Raw genomic sequence first — 16179 nt, 5'->3', positions numbered from 1 at the left:
AATAATTTCAGCACTCATCTATAATAAAAAAGATTTCCTTCAAAGGACCCTTAGTTAAATGGGCTCAGTGCTACTTTCTGTATCCCGCAGGTCAATTTGATTCTGCTCTATCCTCTCTATACAGCTAAACAATTGCTTTTCATAAACTGGAGAGCAGAGTGAAAGCAGCCTGTAATATCCACCCAGAGATGGCCTTGAACACGGTCGTTAATAAAAGCTTGACATCTGAAATTCTACTTCTTCATTCCTCTCTTATCAAGGAGTTGATCAAGATTGCAGAAAATTAATGTCATATTAATAAATACTAATAACCCTGCAGCGAGCGCCAGCAGGAGGACGAGGAGAAGACCCAGCCCGCGGGTGCAGCGTCCCCTTGCCCGGGCTGGGACCTGGGGACACCACCACGGAGGGACGGCGATGGGGACACAGATGGGACAGCGATGGGGACAGAGATGGGACAGCGATGGGGACACAGATGGGACAGCGATGGGGACAGAGATGAGGACAGCGATGGGGACAGAGATGGGACAGCGATGGGGACAGAGATGAGGACAGCGATGGGGACTGCGATGGGGAGAGAGATGAGGACAGCGATGGGGACAGCGATGGGGACAGTGACGCAGGGCCGGGCAGAGCGGTGCCAGGGACACAGCCAGCGGCCGCGGGGCGCGTGCGGGACCACAGCGGTGTGTGGGATGCTCCCATGTATAAAGCGCCTTCTCCGGCTCAGGCTTTGCTGTGAAAAAGGCAATAAAAAGAGTCTCCCGCCACACAACCGCCTCCGGCGTCTCCTCTCTAATAACTTGGCATATTCACTTAATACAGCCCGGCTCGTTCCGAGTCGTTAGCGGCGGCGGGAGACACAGCCTGAACACTGACCTGGTTTGCTTGCCAAGGCACAGCAAAGAGAAACCTTCACATAATCATTTCCAAACATTAAAATGGCTCCATTGTCATTATAGCGGAGAGATTGAATTCGCCTCATCAAAGCGGCGTGTGACAGGTGACTCAATAGGATGGTGCCAAGCGCGGAGGCAAGGAGATTAGCAGGGCACTGATATCATTATTTCCGCCTATCACAGATTCGGCAGGGAGGCAATTGTAATTTCTGGGCTTATTAGTCTGCATTCGGAGGAAAAAACCCGGTGATAAACCTCAGTGTGACAGCCAGGCATTTGTGCAGCAAGTGCTGTCACAGTGACGCTCGGAAAATGCCAATGTGGAGCCGCTCTCCTAATCCCCCTAATGGAGGTTAAAGCATGGCACGCCGGCTCTCTTACCCGCCAGCGCCACGCTAATAACATTTGCATTTTTAAGTTAAATATAGTAAGTAAAGACTAAGTCTCCTCTTGGCGTCTTTGGCAATTAACTCGGCGCTGGCAGGGTAACAGCAAAGAGGAATTCCAGCTGGCCCGTCTGCCCCGCGGCAGGCGCGGACCCTCGGCCGGCTGGCGCGCCGGACGGACAAACGGACACCGGGGCACCCACAGGACAGGACCTGAGATTATTCGGTGCTTTTACCGACCTTCACAAGCAGTTTTGGTTCCGCGGGGCGGCTGGGCTCTGTGGCACGCACCGGGCTCTGTGGCACGCACCGGGCTCTGTGGCATGCACTGGGCTCTGTGGCACGCACCGGGCTCTGTGGCACACACCGGGCTCGCGGCTGGGCTCTGTGGCACGCACCGGGCTCGCGGCTGGGCTCTGTGGCACGCACCGGGCTCTGTGGCACGCACTGGGCTCTGTGGCACGCACCGGGCTCGTGGTGGCCGTCATCCCCTGGCCAGGACCCCGGCATGCGCGCACACACACAGGAATTTCTTCAGGAAAAAAAAATTACAGGTGGTAAACTGTTACTTTTCCACATTTAAATAAGAGACCAATTAAGAAGACTATGTAATTCAATTCTTGAGTGAGTGCCGCTGAATTCAATTTGTTTCAGGTCAATGAATATAATGTGAAGTTATTAACAAAAAGGTCAGGGACTGCATATAAAATATACACACATGACAGGGAGGAGTAATTAGTACACATGTCACATGTTCTGTTGCTCAGACATATGGTGTAGAAAATCTTAACAGGATTAGATGTTAATAAATGTTCCCTCTCCCCCCGCGCCCCCCGTTGAACGGGGTTTGGCGCTATTCCCGGTGTTGCCGGGATCTGGGAGGTGACAGACCCGCGGCTCCACCACCCTACACGCTCCATATATACCAGATACAGCACACACGCGTGCCCTTATTCCTCCCAGGGGGCAGATTCCTCCCCCGAAGCCAACATTCAGTAAAACACCTATTTTTCTCCTTCCGGAGACTCAAGTTTCTAATTTGGCGAAGCCGTGCTTAATTGCAGAGCCAGGCTGGGGAGGCAGGACGCACGTGGGCCTATGGAAGCGCCTTTCCATGCCAACAGCGCCCGCGCTTTCGGAAGGAGCGGGGACAGAAGCGCAGAGACGGGCTCCCTGACGCCTGGCGGCTTCCCCAGCACTGGCTGCGGGACCTAAATCTGATTTATAGGGATGCTCTGGTGTCCGTTCAAATCTGCTTGAGATTCTTTACTGGGAAAAGATAATCGCGCTAATGAGCCAGATGTCTTTGCTCGCTCTGACATTTTTCTTCGCATCTTCTGTTCAGCATGAAATACGCAACCAATTTCCCAAGTTATACTTTATCTCCAGTGTTGCCTGATGTGTTAAAAGAATTAAGTCATTTGTATATATTGACTAATAATTGTCATTTATTACTGAACTTGTTAACGTAATCCTCGACTGGAGATGCTCGTTTATCTTCCCCGTGTGTTGCTGTATTGTTTTGTATAACTGACTGCAGAAAGCAACAGGGAAACGCAAGAGGCAGAAATGGAGCGTTTCAATAATGGCTGTGAAACGCCACCAGATGGGTCCGGCCCCAAACAGGAACGGCTTAAATATTTGTCTGTAAAGAGCGAACTTTAAACCCAGACTGGCCCGTACAGGCTGGAGCGTGAATGAAAGGTGAGGAGCGTGTGTCCGTTCCGCTGCCGCGGTTGAGGACTCGGTTAAGGAGCCGGTTAAGGACGCAGCACGTGTCACCAGGACAGGACAGGACAGGGGTAACGGGTGCTACCAAAAAGGTTCATCCCTCCTGCTCCCAAAAGCTGCGGCTCACCTGCTCGTGATGGGGAGCGGGCAGAGAAGGGCCAGCCCGGCGGTTCCCTGCACGCACCAGCGCCACAGGGAAGAGAAAAGAGCAAATAAATGAAAACATCTATTTTCCTTTTAATTAAGAAGTGATTTCCCCCACAAGTGACCCATTTTCCCTCTCCATGATTCCCTGTTTGTAAAAAAACCCTGAAGCGATTTATCTGTAATTGTACTGGCTTGTTTGCGCATTGGAAGAAAACGAATAAAAAGAAGGGAAATACCTATGGGCAGCCTTTGGTTTTGTTTTTTCCCCCTTTTCTTTTGTTTCTCTCCAAAAAGCAGGAGCAGCTTCCCACCAACACGACACGACCCCCTGAACCCGCCCATGGCTCGAGCGAACCCCGAACGTCGCCCCGACACCCCGACGGCTCCGGACGGATCTCCCAGCCGAGGCCACTGGGATTTGCTCCCTGTGTCCCCCAGTGGTGGGGGACACCATGGGGACACCACGGGGACACCATGGGGACACCACGGGGACACCATGGGGACACCACGGGGACACCACGGACCCCCAGCTCCTCTCCCCGCTCCCCTTCCCCGGCAGGTTCATTAACTGGAGATTGCGGAAGGGTCAGCAGATCTACACACTTTTTGTATCCCCTGTGCTGTGTTTGTTTCTTTCTTCCTTGCGCAGGATGCTGAATAACTAACCTTTTGTTCAATAGGCAGAGTTTCAAAAGCCCAGGATCCACTGCGCAGCGGCAGGGTAGCCTTGCTCTGTTTTGACCTCGCTGAAATTAATTTCCCAATCTTAGCTTTCAAAATCAGAGATTGAAAAGACCTATTAGATCAGCCAATCCATCTTATCGCCGGTACGGCAGCAAGCGCAGACCCCAGCTAAGTGCTCCTCCACACGGGAAAACATTCTGGAATAAGATGGGGCACGAATTTAAAGTGAAATACCTGTTCCAGAACATTCTGCACGTGGACACATAACTCTGGAGTAGCGGCAGCTTGTCCTGGGTTTGCTCAGCCGACACTTGGAGCCAATCACCATAACACAGGTGTGGGGAAAACATCCCATTTTAGGGTGAGGGTGCCTGTCTCTGGAGCTGCTGGGGACACAGACCCCGGCACATCCACCGCCCCCGCAGAACCAGCACTGAGCGGAGCACAGGGGACACGGACCCGGCACATCCACCGCCCCCGCAGAACCAGCACTGAGCGGAGCACAGGGGACACGGACCCGGCACATCCACCGCCCCCGCAGAACCAGCACTGAGCGGAGCACAGGGGACATGGACCCGGCACATCCACCGCCCCCGCAGAACCAGCACTGAGCAGAGCACAGGGGACATGGACCCCAGCACATCCACCGCCCCCGCAGAACCAGCACTGAGCGGAGCACAGGGGACACGGACCCGGCACATCCACCGCCCCCGCAGAACCAGCACTGAGCGGAGCACAGGGGACATGGACCCGGCACATCCACCGCCCCCGCAGAACCAGCACTGAGCGGAGCACAGGGGACACGGACCCGGCACATCCACCGCCCCCGCAGAACCAGCACTGAGCGGAGCACAGGGGACATGGACCCGGCACATCCACCGCCCCCCACAGAACCAGCACTGAGCGGAGCACAGGGGACATGGACCCGGCACATCCACCGCCCCTGCAGAACCAGCACTGAGCGGAGCACAGGGGACACGGACCCGGCACATCCACCGCCCCCGCAGAACCAGCACTGAGCGGGGCTGGGGCGAGGGCAGGGGGACATCCCGCCGGGAAACACCCACCAGAACCGGCTTCAGGACAAACCCGGGACACACTCCAAATAAGCCACCTGAATGAGACTGCTGGCTGCTTGACTGCCAGAACAATGTGGGTTTGTAACGCTTTTAACTGTATCTAGTACAACAATCTAATCCTTTTTTTTTTTTTTTAAATCCTACAAAACTGTGCTCCAGAGATACCGCGTGAGCATCACAAGCGCGTCGCTGCCGTGCACAAGTGGTTTCCTTTAAAGCCGGTGACCGCGGTGCTTTGCGTGTTCTGGGCCGGGGGATGTTTGAGGTGGGATGGGAGGGATGAAATTGGTGTGGCGTGGGCGTCCCAGGGACGCCCCCGACACGCACGCGGGGACAGGAGGCGCTGGTGACGCCGATCCATGCCGCTGGCAGCGAATGACACCAACACCACGACGGGCTGCGGGACGGGAAGGAGAAGAACGCACCCAAAAGTATTGGAGAACGAGCTTCTTGCGATCACATTTGACAGCAGCGAGCATCTGCCTAACGCAGCAGCAAGCGTATTCACCAGGAAACTGTGAATTTACACAAATGAGGATACCAGTTTAAAGCCCTTTCACAGTTTGCGCCAAGCGCCGCGGTTCGGCGGCTCCGTTGTGCCGGGAGCCCGTGCCCGCGCCGCGGCTCGTTGTGCGGCGCTGCCGCTGCGCCTGCACCCGGGGGAGCGCCGGCCCCGCGCCGCGCCGCTCAACAGGTCCCCTCCGCACACCAGCGGCGCCCAAACATAAATATTGACACATTACACTGTTTTCCTCCATTTGTTTTTTTGTTGGTCGCCTGAGCGATCCGATGGGGCAAAATTCCCCTTTTCTGGCGGCTGGGATGCTCAGCTAATGGGAACAAACAGCGCGAAAGCTTCTGTCCACAGTGGGTGAGGAGCATCCATTGTTGGCAGGCACTAATCGGATTAAATTGGCTCCTGGCTCTATTGCTAGCGGGCTAACTCACTCTGAAATTTTCCCCATCTCAAGGGGCTGTGTCACTGTTGCTTTCCCTTTTGTGCTGTTTAGGGCTGAAGGGCGGCCGGGCTGGCGCCGGCGGGGAGCCCGCGGTGCCGTGGGCGCTGCCGCCTGCTGGAAGCGGCGTTTGCAGGCAGGGCTGTGCAAACCCGCTCTCCACAGCTCCTGCCATGAGCATCTTAATCCGCGCCCGGCCCGGGCCCCTCCGAAGCAGCAAGCGCGTTCACACAAGCCGCCGAAAAAGCCGGCCTTAAATAACACAGCCTTTGGAGGGAGGCCCGTGGGCCGCGAGCTGCAGTTTTGCCCACAGTCTGATAATTTTCAAAGCTATTGGCAACCTGGGAATTTTCCTGCCTTATCGCCGGGGCTCAGCTAACTTCAGCAACACTAATCAGAGCTGGAATCATTCATTCAAGGATTGCACGATCATGTTTTTCTTCAGCGGTGACAGCTGCCTGAGCCGCATTAGCAATGCAGATGAGTCAGCCTAATAGGTTAATGCAGAACACGCGAAAATTAGGTTTAATCCCCAGTGAAATAATCTAACATTTTCACATTTCTTGATGTTGGGATAGAGACATTGGTGGTGACTCAATTAGGTGTAATGTAGATCAAAGCAAATTTACCTTCTGGCTGAACCTTCCCCATAGTTTAGATAGAAGAATATAAGGGTTCTTTACTAATGGGCCAATGGCTGTGGGGAAAATGATATGAAAAGCGTGCGGCGGCAAGAGCTGCTGCGGGAGCGGGAGCCGCGCCGGCCGCTCCGCACGCGGCGGGTGGCCCTGCACCACCACGGCGCCGTGACCAGCAACCGGCGCCATGCGCCGGGCACCAGCAACCGGCGCCGTGCACCAGCAACCAGTGCTGTGCACCAGCAACCAGAGCCATGCACCGTGCACCAGCAACCGGCGCCGTGCACCAGCAACCAGTGCTGTGCACCAGCAACCAGAGCCATGCACCAGCAACTGGCGCCGTGCACCAGCAACCAGTGCTGTGCACCAGCAACCAGAGCCATGCACCGTGCACCAGCAACCGGCGCCGTGCACCAGCAACCAGTGCTGTGCACCAGCAACCAGAGCCATGCACCAGCAACCGGCGCCGTGCACCAGCAACCAGTGCTGTGCACCAGCAACCAGAGCCATGCACCGTGCACCAGCAACCGGCGCCGTGCACCAGCAACCAGTGCTGTGCACCAGCAACCAGAGCCATGCACCAGCAACTGGCGCCGTGCACCAGCAACCGGCGCCGTGCACCAGCAACCAGAGCCATGCACCGTGCACCAGCAACCAACGCTGTGCACCGTGCACCAGCAACCAGAGCCGTGCACCGTGCACCAGCAACCAGAGCCGTGCACCAGCAACCACAGCCGTGCACCAGCAACCAGCGCCGTGCACCGTGCACCAGCAACCAGAGCCATGCACCGTGCACCAGCAACCAGCGCCATGCACCGTGCACCAGTAACCAGCGCCGTGCAACATGCACCAGCAACCAGCGCCATGCACCAGCAACCAGCGCCGTGCAACATGCACCAGCAACCAGTGCCGTGCACCAGCAACCAGCACCACACACCGTGCACCAGCAACCAGTGCCCTGCGCCACCAACCAGCACCATGCACCAACAACCAGCGCTCTGTGCCAGCAACCAGCGCCGTGCACCAACAACCAGCGCTCTGTGCCAGCAACCAGCGCCGTGCACCAACAACCAGCACCGTGCACCAACAACCAGCACCGTACAACATGTACCAGCAACCAGTGCCCTGCGCCAGCAACCAGCGCCATGCACCAGCAACCAGAGCCATGCACCAGCAACCAGCACCCTGCGCCAGCAACCAGCACTCTGCGCCAGCAACCAGCACCCTGCGCCAGCAACCAGTGCCGTGCACCGTGCACGAGCAACCAGAGCCGTGCACCAGCAACCAGAGCCGTGCACCAGCAACCAGCGCCGTGCACCAGCAACCAGCGCCGTGCGCAGCACGTTCCGCTCCTGCTCTGCAGCGCGGCGCTTGCGAACGGACACGCTCGGGGGGCATTTCTTTCCAACTTTACTCATTTTTAATGTCCCATGCTGAAACATCCCCAGTGAGGTTTAAAAGAGCTTGTATTACAAAAGCAGCATAAAGGGAAAAAAACCCCACCCAGCCACCAGTGTGTGTGTGTCTCATGTTTTCATTCTCGGGGAATAACATATCAAACAGCAATCGCTTTTGGTCATAAAGGGACGGAAACAAAAAATTACATGCCCTCAGTTGCCAAATTATTTTTTTGCCTTGACATCTTAATTCTTAATCCTTGTGTGTGGTCAAATCAGCCTACTATAGACAACCAATCAAGCAATTATTCCTAAATTATATTTGCCCAACTCGCATTGATTGGTTATTCTTTTCTTATTGGGTAAGCTCATTAATTCCGAGCAGCTTGCTTATTATGCTTTCCACATCATTTTCTTTCCGAGCCTATCTACTCACACCAGCCTGCTGATGTTTCAAGATGCCATACAGAAAAAAAAGGCCGAGTGATCTATTGCATTGTCTCTTCCAGCAATTACAATTCACATTGCTGATTAACTTTGATGTGAAAACTAATGAGATAAGGCAAGTTATCAAGGCGGACCTGATCGTCATCTCATTTATAGAGCATTTGCCATCGGTGAATGACAAAAACTAATGAAGACGTATCTGACAGCAGGCTGAGCCGAGGCAGAATTTCGTTTCTCATCAGCAAGTGCTCTGCTTCCAACTCATCAGTCTATCTGAAACATGTGGAAATTAGCTTAATAATGAAAACACTTCATCCAAATAGACAAATGTTTACATTAAAATAGCTACATGATAAATAGATGTTAAAGATTTTATGCCTTCTTGAGTCTAAACAATGGAGCACGAAATATGTTCTCATATCCAGTAAATCGGCCTGCGCGGCCCCGCACGTGCTGCCGTACCTGCCAGCTCCACGCTGCGGCTCCAGCGCCACGGCTGCGGCTCCAGCGCCGCGCTGCGGCTCCAGCACCGCGGCTGCGGCTCCAGCACCGCGGCTGCGGCTCCAGCGCCGTGCTGCGGCTCCAGCGCCGCGCTGCGGCTCCAATGCCATGGCTGCGGCTCCAACACCGCGCTGTGGCTCCAACACCGCGCTGTGGCTCCAGCACCGCGGCTGCAGCTCCAGCACCGCGGCTGCAGCTCCAGCACCGCGGCTGCGGCTCGTCCCGCTGGAAACGCGCGGCTAGAGCTGCAGTTAATCAGCGCCCTGCAACGGCAGCCGCAGGAGAAGGGCAGAGGGACCTGGTGCCAAGGGGTGACGGTCCCCGTGCGCGGGGCTCCAAGCGGGGGTTCCACCAGCGCCGCGGGCGCGCTGTGCCTCAGCACGGTCACCCCGTGTGCACACAGGGTCCGCTCTCCCACGCAGGAGCATAACGCACAGACATAACTCAGGGAGATGTGTCGGCCTTTCTGCCCGAGCCGCCGCTGCCAAAGTCTCCTGTCACATCGGTCCCGTCTAGAAATGCTCCTGATAAAGGGAGGCGGGCAGAGCTGCTCCCATTTTAATATTGTGCCTTCCTATCTATGTGAGAGTCTATTTCATGGATGTTGTGCACTGTTTCACATGCTTGTACCATGTCCAAACACGTCCCCAACACGGTTTTCTATCTGGAATAAAATATACATCAATCATCCGGCATCAATACATACTGGTTTTAATTTAAAAAAAAGATAAAGACTTGCATCTGTAAGGCAGAATGATGAAAGTCTCGCTCTAAAAATGATTTTTAAAGTTGTGTATACTTCAATTAAAATAAACAGTTGGTAAAAGATGCTTTTCTATTATAATGATTTTTTCCCCTCTCTGAAAAACCAAACAAAACTAAGGCTCAATAAGACTAGCTTACACTGCTGTTTCCTCCAAGGAAAAAACGAGCACGTTACTACCAAGGGAAGAGGAATTTAAAATGATTTAACAAATGATCATCCAGGTGGCCTGAAAAAAATAAACCACGGACATTGCAGCGGAGCAGTGGGAGCCCCTATAAATCCCACCCGCAACAGCTCCGCACGCGTGGACGCGGCTCAGCTCCCACCGCCACGGGGACACCGCGACGGGACTGCGGCGGGGACACTGCGACGGGACCGCCACGGGGACACCGCGACAGGACCGCCACGGGGACACCGCGACGGGACTGCGGCGGGGACACTGCGACGGGACTGCGACGGGGACACCGCGACAGGACTGCGACGGGGACACCGCGACAGGACTGCGACGGGGACACCGCGACAGGACTGCGATGGGGACACTGCGACAGGACTGCCACGGGACCGCCACGGGGACACCGCGACAGGACTGCAATGGGGACACCGCGACAGGACTGCGACAGGACTGCGACGGGGACACCGCGACAGGACTGCGACGGGGATACCGCGACAGGACTGCGATGGGGACACTGCGACAGGACTGCCACGGGACCGCCACGGGGACACCGCGACAGGACTGCGATGGGGACACCGCGACAGGACTGCGACAGGACTGCGACGGGGACACCGCGACAGGACTGCGACGGGGACACCGCGACAGGACTGCGATGGGACCGCCACGGGGACACCGCGACAGGACTGCGACGGGGACACCGCGACAGGACTGCGACGGGACCGCCACGGGGACACCGCGACAGGACTGAGACGGGACCGTGACGGGGACACCGCGACAGGACTGCGACGGGACCGCCATGGGGACACCGCGACAGGACTGCGACGGGACCGTGACGGGGACACCGCGACACTCCGGGGACACCCGGCGACCCTGTCCCACGTCCCCGGGACATCCCAGCCCTGACCCCTGGGGTCCCCCCTGGGCTCTGGGCTGGGCCCCGCGCTGGGCCCCGCTCTGTGCCGTGGACCAGCCCACACACACAGCCCAGCACCAGGAGCTTAAAAGAAAAGCCGGTTATAAAGCACCAGCAACAAATTACTACTTCAACGCTGGATTAAATTTAAAAGCTCTTCACAGAGCTGCAGATAAATCCTATATATTAGAAGAAACCATAAAAGTACTTGTTCAAGAGCTAAAGGCACAAGTGGAAAGTTGACCCTGAAGATGTTTTTAACAGGCTGCTAAGTTTATAACATTTCTGCAGCTGCGGAGAGGGTCTGGGTCCTGCCGAGCAGCGGCAGCGCGGCCAGCACGTGCTGCTGCGGCGCTTCATTCCTTCCATAAAATGACAGCAAAGTGACAGCCACGTTTGTGTTTGGTACAGTACATTTTTTCCCCTGGTGTGTTGTTTGTTTGCTTGGGCTCTGTTTGTTTTGTTGGTCTGCTGGCTGGGCTATGTGTGTATATACACATATCTTGCCCTTTTCCCAGCACGGGGAGCAGGCTGGTTTCTGCCCAGCCCCATAGCAGCGATGCTCTCCCGGCCTCGGGGTGCAGCGCTTGTCCTTCAGTTCACTGGAAGAGAGAAGGGTGGTGTGTTCACGTTTCACCTCTGCTTCCTGCACACCCCGGTTTTATATCTCCAAGCCACGGGGCGCGGGCGCTGCAGCAGCTCGGCGGGCGGCCGGGTCCGTATCCATCCATCCGTCCGCACGGAGGGGCGCGCGGAGAAAGGAATGCGGCTCCTCCCCCGGCCTTTAGCCCGCTCCGCTGCTTTAATAAATAATTATAGGCAGCTAAAGGATTTGTTCATTCCAAAAGCTCTCCCGTTCACATTTCTTGGAGGTTCAGCTCAAGGAGACACCATGATAATAAGGCTGACTCGGGATCCCTACTTCACAATGTCATTATGAGCTAGCATTTAAAATGAAAAAAATATGTATATTATACCTAAAAGCGTGACAAGGTTACAGTCTCGTCTCGGAACATTTAGCGCTGCCGGGAGAGCAATGGTGCTGCGCTGGGGGGGAACGCGGGAGAGACACCGAGAGAAAGAGACCAAATCCCGTCTGAACCTCCAGCTCACAGAAAAGACGCTGGGAGCCAGCAAGGGCTTCATTTGCATTTCCAATGACGAGGACTAATCCTCCGCTACCACGTTTAGATTTTCTTATTCCTTTTCCTAATTATCTTCCTTTTTTCGCTCCCGGCTCTTCCTGCCCCCATCCCCGCTCCTCCCGGTGTGCTGTGTCCGGCTTGGGGACGCAGCCCAGGCGGCCCCCGCGGCCCCCAGCCCGGGGTGCAGCCCCCAGCACCGCGCACCGAGCACACAGCGACGCGACCCACACCAGCCCGTCGCCAACATCGGCCTTATCGCCACCACGAGACCCTCCCCAAATCCAGCGCGGATCCACCTCGGGGGCTCTGTTCCAAACGGCACTTAGCTGGGCGTTAGACCTGAGACCGAGCTGTGTCTTCACGGCTATATACATCCTCTGGCTTTGACGAGTGAATTACAGCACTGAACGCCTGCTTGAGACCGGCTACTAAACCGCTATTTCAATATCATCCTAAAATTTGTTAATAGCGGCTTTCAAATAAATTATTAAGCGATAATGAAAAAAGTCCCAGCTTTGAATTTATATATATTTCAGCAGAGAATAATGTTTTATTTAAAATAGTTACAGTGCGCCTTTTGATTTAGAGTTTAAAGTAAATAATATTTGTACATCTAAAACATACTCAAGACAAATGAAAAGCCTCTAGATGCTTTTGTATGAGATGCTGAAGAGCTCTACAAACTTAAAAGCACAACCTCAATTAAGCCCATCTTCATCTGGAAAAAAAATTAGCAACTGAAAGCTGAATATATTAGATAATGCACACTTGCAGAAGAGCATTCTCTTAGCAAAAAATTCTTGATAACCAACCTAAAGCTGGCCTTAGAGTTGCTCAATGCTAATTTTGTTTGAAACTGTTTAACTAACTATGAATAGATATCCATATTCAACAAAGACATAATTAATGGCAACCTTTTCTTCTGCTTAGAAGACATCATAACAAGCAGAAAAGTACAAAAAGATTTTTATAGTAACTAATTTAAGGACAAAGGGTTGACCTCTAGCATTTCATTAAACAAACTGAGCGAATAAAAGAAGAGTGACAGTATTCATCCTTGTTCAATTCAAGCAGCCAATTTCAAAATGCAAATCATAATCTGCAGATGTTGGAGCCTGATATATTTTTTTTAAAATATCATTTGTTCAATTTAAGAACATCAGACATTTGAATTTTAAATAAAAATCAAACCCGACCGGCAGGCTGGGTCTCAGGCGCGGTGCGGAGGCCCGCGGGCTCCCTCCCTCCTCCCAGCCCTTTGAAACCATTCATTTCCTACATTACGGCCAAAACCTTTTAATGGAGAAGTTCTATTAAGCCGGGCGTTATTTCTGATTAGCGCGGCCAGTAAGTGCTGCTGCGCCGGCGCCCGGCCACGGAGCGGCACAGGCACGGCCCTCACACCCCGCTCCGCACCGCGCCCCGGGGGCGGCCCCAAACCGCAGCGCCATGGGGCGGCCCCCAAACCGCACCACCATGGGGCGGCCCCCAAACAGCCCCCAAACCGCAGCACCATGGGGCAGCCCCCAAACCGCAGCGCCATGGGGCGGCCCCAAACCACACCACCATGGGGCAGCCCCCAAACCGCAGCGCCATGGGGCGGCCCCCAAACCGCAGTGCCATGGGGCGGCCCCCAAACCGCACCACCATGGGGCAGCCCCCAAACCGCACCGCCATGGGGCAGCCCCCAAACCGCAGCGCCATGGGGCAGCCCCCAAACCGCACCACCATGGGGCAGCCCCCAAACCACCTCGCCATGGGGCGGCCCCCAAACCGCAGCGCCATGGGGCGGCCCCCAAACCGCACCGCCATGGGGCGGCCCCCAAACCGCACCGCCATGGGGCGGCCCCCAAACCACACTGCGATGGGGCCAGGGGGCAGCCCCCAAACCGCACCGCCCTGGGAAAAGAAGAGCATCCCTGGGAAGGGCATCATCCCGTGGGGCACCAGCCGGGACACGGGTGGGGACAGGCACCAGGAGAGGAGTTTGCTCTGAGTCTGGCAGCACACGGGCTTTCTCCCGGGTGCCAGGGGAGGAGGTGTCATGGGGAAGGAGGGCGACTTTGGTTGGGCTGTGGGTGCTTTGCCGTCCCGTACCTCAGGGGGAATCACGCCTCGGTCTGGCTGGCCGCTCGGCGCACGCTTGCCTGGCACCCGCATTTCGGGGAAGCCGGCAGGGTGCTCCCTGGGACGGGAGAGCCCCGGGAGCACCTCCTGCCCAGCAGGTATCGCCCGCTGCGCCAACCAGGGACCCGCAGCTTTGAGCCTGTCGCATCTAGTGCACGTTTCCTTCTTCATTTTCACACTTATTATGACTACTGTAGCATTTCTTACCTTAAACTGCAGTCGCAGAAGAGATGCTAAGAGATGCTTTAGGGTGCGTGAGGAGAGCAGAAGCCGCCTTGCTGCGCCTGACACGGCACCAGTCCCTCCCTCCCCATCGCTCCATCGCAGCCGGCAGCCGGGTACGAGCTGGGGAGGACACCCCGCGGGGCACGGCATCGCACGAGCCTACAAAAACACAGAGCTGCTCTTAGGAAATTGCTTTGGGGTGTTTGGAAGGGTTTTGGGGGATGCAAGAGACTGTTGATTTTGACTGTTTAAACACATAAAGCTGCGTGCTGAGTTTCACTGAACCCACGCGGGCTGCACTGGATCGACGCTGAAGCCTCCTTGGCAAGTCAGCTCCTTCCCTCTCGAACAAAGGGAAAACACCCAGGTACCCATCACACGGCCCTTGGCTACCGCTGGGTTACAAGGAGCCGCGCAAGCATGTATATTAATTAGGCCGCTGTTGATTAGAAGCCATCAGCGACTCGCAGCCCACGGAGAGGAAGGGCCGCGGGGTCAGCGCGTCGCCGGCCTCTCCGACACCCAGCGTGCCCTTGGCTCACCAGCCCCTCCGAACAGCGGCGCTGGGGAGCGGGAGCACGGGCTGGGGAGCGCGAGGATGGCGCTGGGGAGCGGGAGCACGGGCTGGGGAGCGGGAGCACGGGCTGGGGAGCGGGAGCACGGGCTGGGGAGCGCGAGGACGGGCTGGGGAGCGGGAGCACGGGCTGGGGAGCGGGAGCACGGGCTGGGGAGCGCGAGGACGGGCTGGCCCGGCGCCCACAGCCGCCGACACAAACAGACCCCGCAGCTGCCGCGGGCAGAAATAAATGACTTCCGGAGGCTGCGGGGAATAAATGAATTCATTCATGCAAAAGTGAAGGGGACATTGTTTTCCTCCTCGGGAAAAGAAAAAAAAAATCCCCAACAACCTATACATTAAGGTATCAATGAACAACAAATTCATTCTGTTATGACACAGGAAATCTAAAACAGAATAGGCTGCAAAACAAACTCGATTTATCTTCGCCACACATGCAAAAGAAAAAATTCTCTGGTTATCTGTTGTGCTTAGAGCGGCCTTTGAGCGCGGCTGCGGCTCACATGCCTCTCCCCGGCGCTCACAATTCAAGCCACACATGGAGGGTTCTGCCGGGGCTCCAGCAGCAGTAGATGCGAACTTCTTCCAGGAAGATTGTTTCCTTAGGTTTATCCTCTTCAGTGACAACGTGTGTACAATACGCCTTTGGAGCATATTTAAAATCGGGCTGCAGATGCACTTAATCTCTGTCTTCCTGCATTACAAACAGGAGACACTGTGGGCTGGGTTTTTCACAAGGGAGAGGAATTATCCAGAGAAAAAAAACGAGCCTTTCAGTTTCACTTTGGCAACCGTTGTTTTTACATTTAAAGAAAAAAAAAAGGCAAAACTGAAATGAGGAACATCGACTCAAACCCGCCCCTGTTTCTCAAAACAAGGCAGCAGCCAAGGGGGAGCAAAGGACCACGGCACCCCCCAGCCCTGGAGCCCACCACCTTCTCCCCGCTGGCTCCGGCCACCCCTGCCCGCCGGGGCCTCCCGGCGCTGCTTTGCACCCACGGCACGCGCGGCACAACTGCTCCTCTGCGCTTGTTTGAACTGTCCCTCCCAATTAGCGGTAATAAGTGACTGTGTAAAGATGAGCAAACACAGCGCATTCATTAGCCGCGCAGCCCCGGGGGACCCCGCAGGCTCCAGCGCCCCGAGGCGCCGAGCGCCCCAAACCGCACCGCCAAAAGGCAAATTAATGACAGGTCGTTTAAAGAGTTTGCCGGAAATTGTTTTATTCTGCCCATCTACCCAAGAATTGATTCCTCTCAGCCTGAAAATATGTCCAAATCAATACGCGAAAGCTAAGAGCAAAAAAGACATGCTCTAGCCCCATTTATTTAACCCACTTTTTTGAGGAATGGCACATAATTTACCGGGTAGGAATCGCTCAGCCTTTCC

The 16179-nt window shown here is 55.4% G+C and overlaps 1 protein-coding gene across 3 annotated transcripts in view; it reads right to left on the bottom strand.

Moving 5' to 3' along the window:
• The window catches only part of KIZ (kizuna centrosomal protein), a 119578-nt gene that overhangs the window by 67638 nt on the left and 35761 nt on the right, over positions 1-16179 (bottom strand). For all 3 annotated transcript variants that reach the window (XM_082047597.1, XM_082047598.1, XM_082047599.1), the window contains one exon: positions 14196-14372. The gene's annotated coding sequence lies outside the window, so the exon portion shown is untranslated. The remainder of the gene's footprint in view (positions 1-14195; positions 14373-16179) is intronic.

The sequence above is a fragment of the Streptopelia decaocto genome (assembly GCF_964273445.1).
Source record: "Streptopelia decaocto genome assembly, chromosome: 3".
Taxonomy (NCBI): domain Eukaryota; kingdom Metazoa; phylum Chordata; class Aves; order Columbiformes; family Columbidae; genus Streptopelia; species Streptopelia decaocto.
This window is presented reverse-complemented; position numbering and strand designations above follow the sequence as displayed.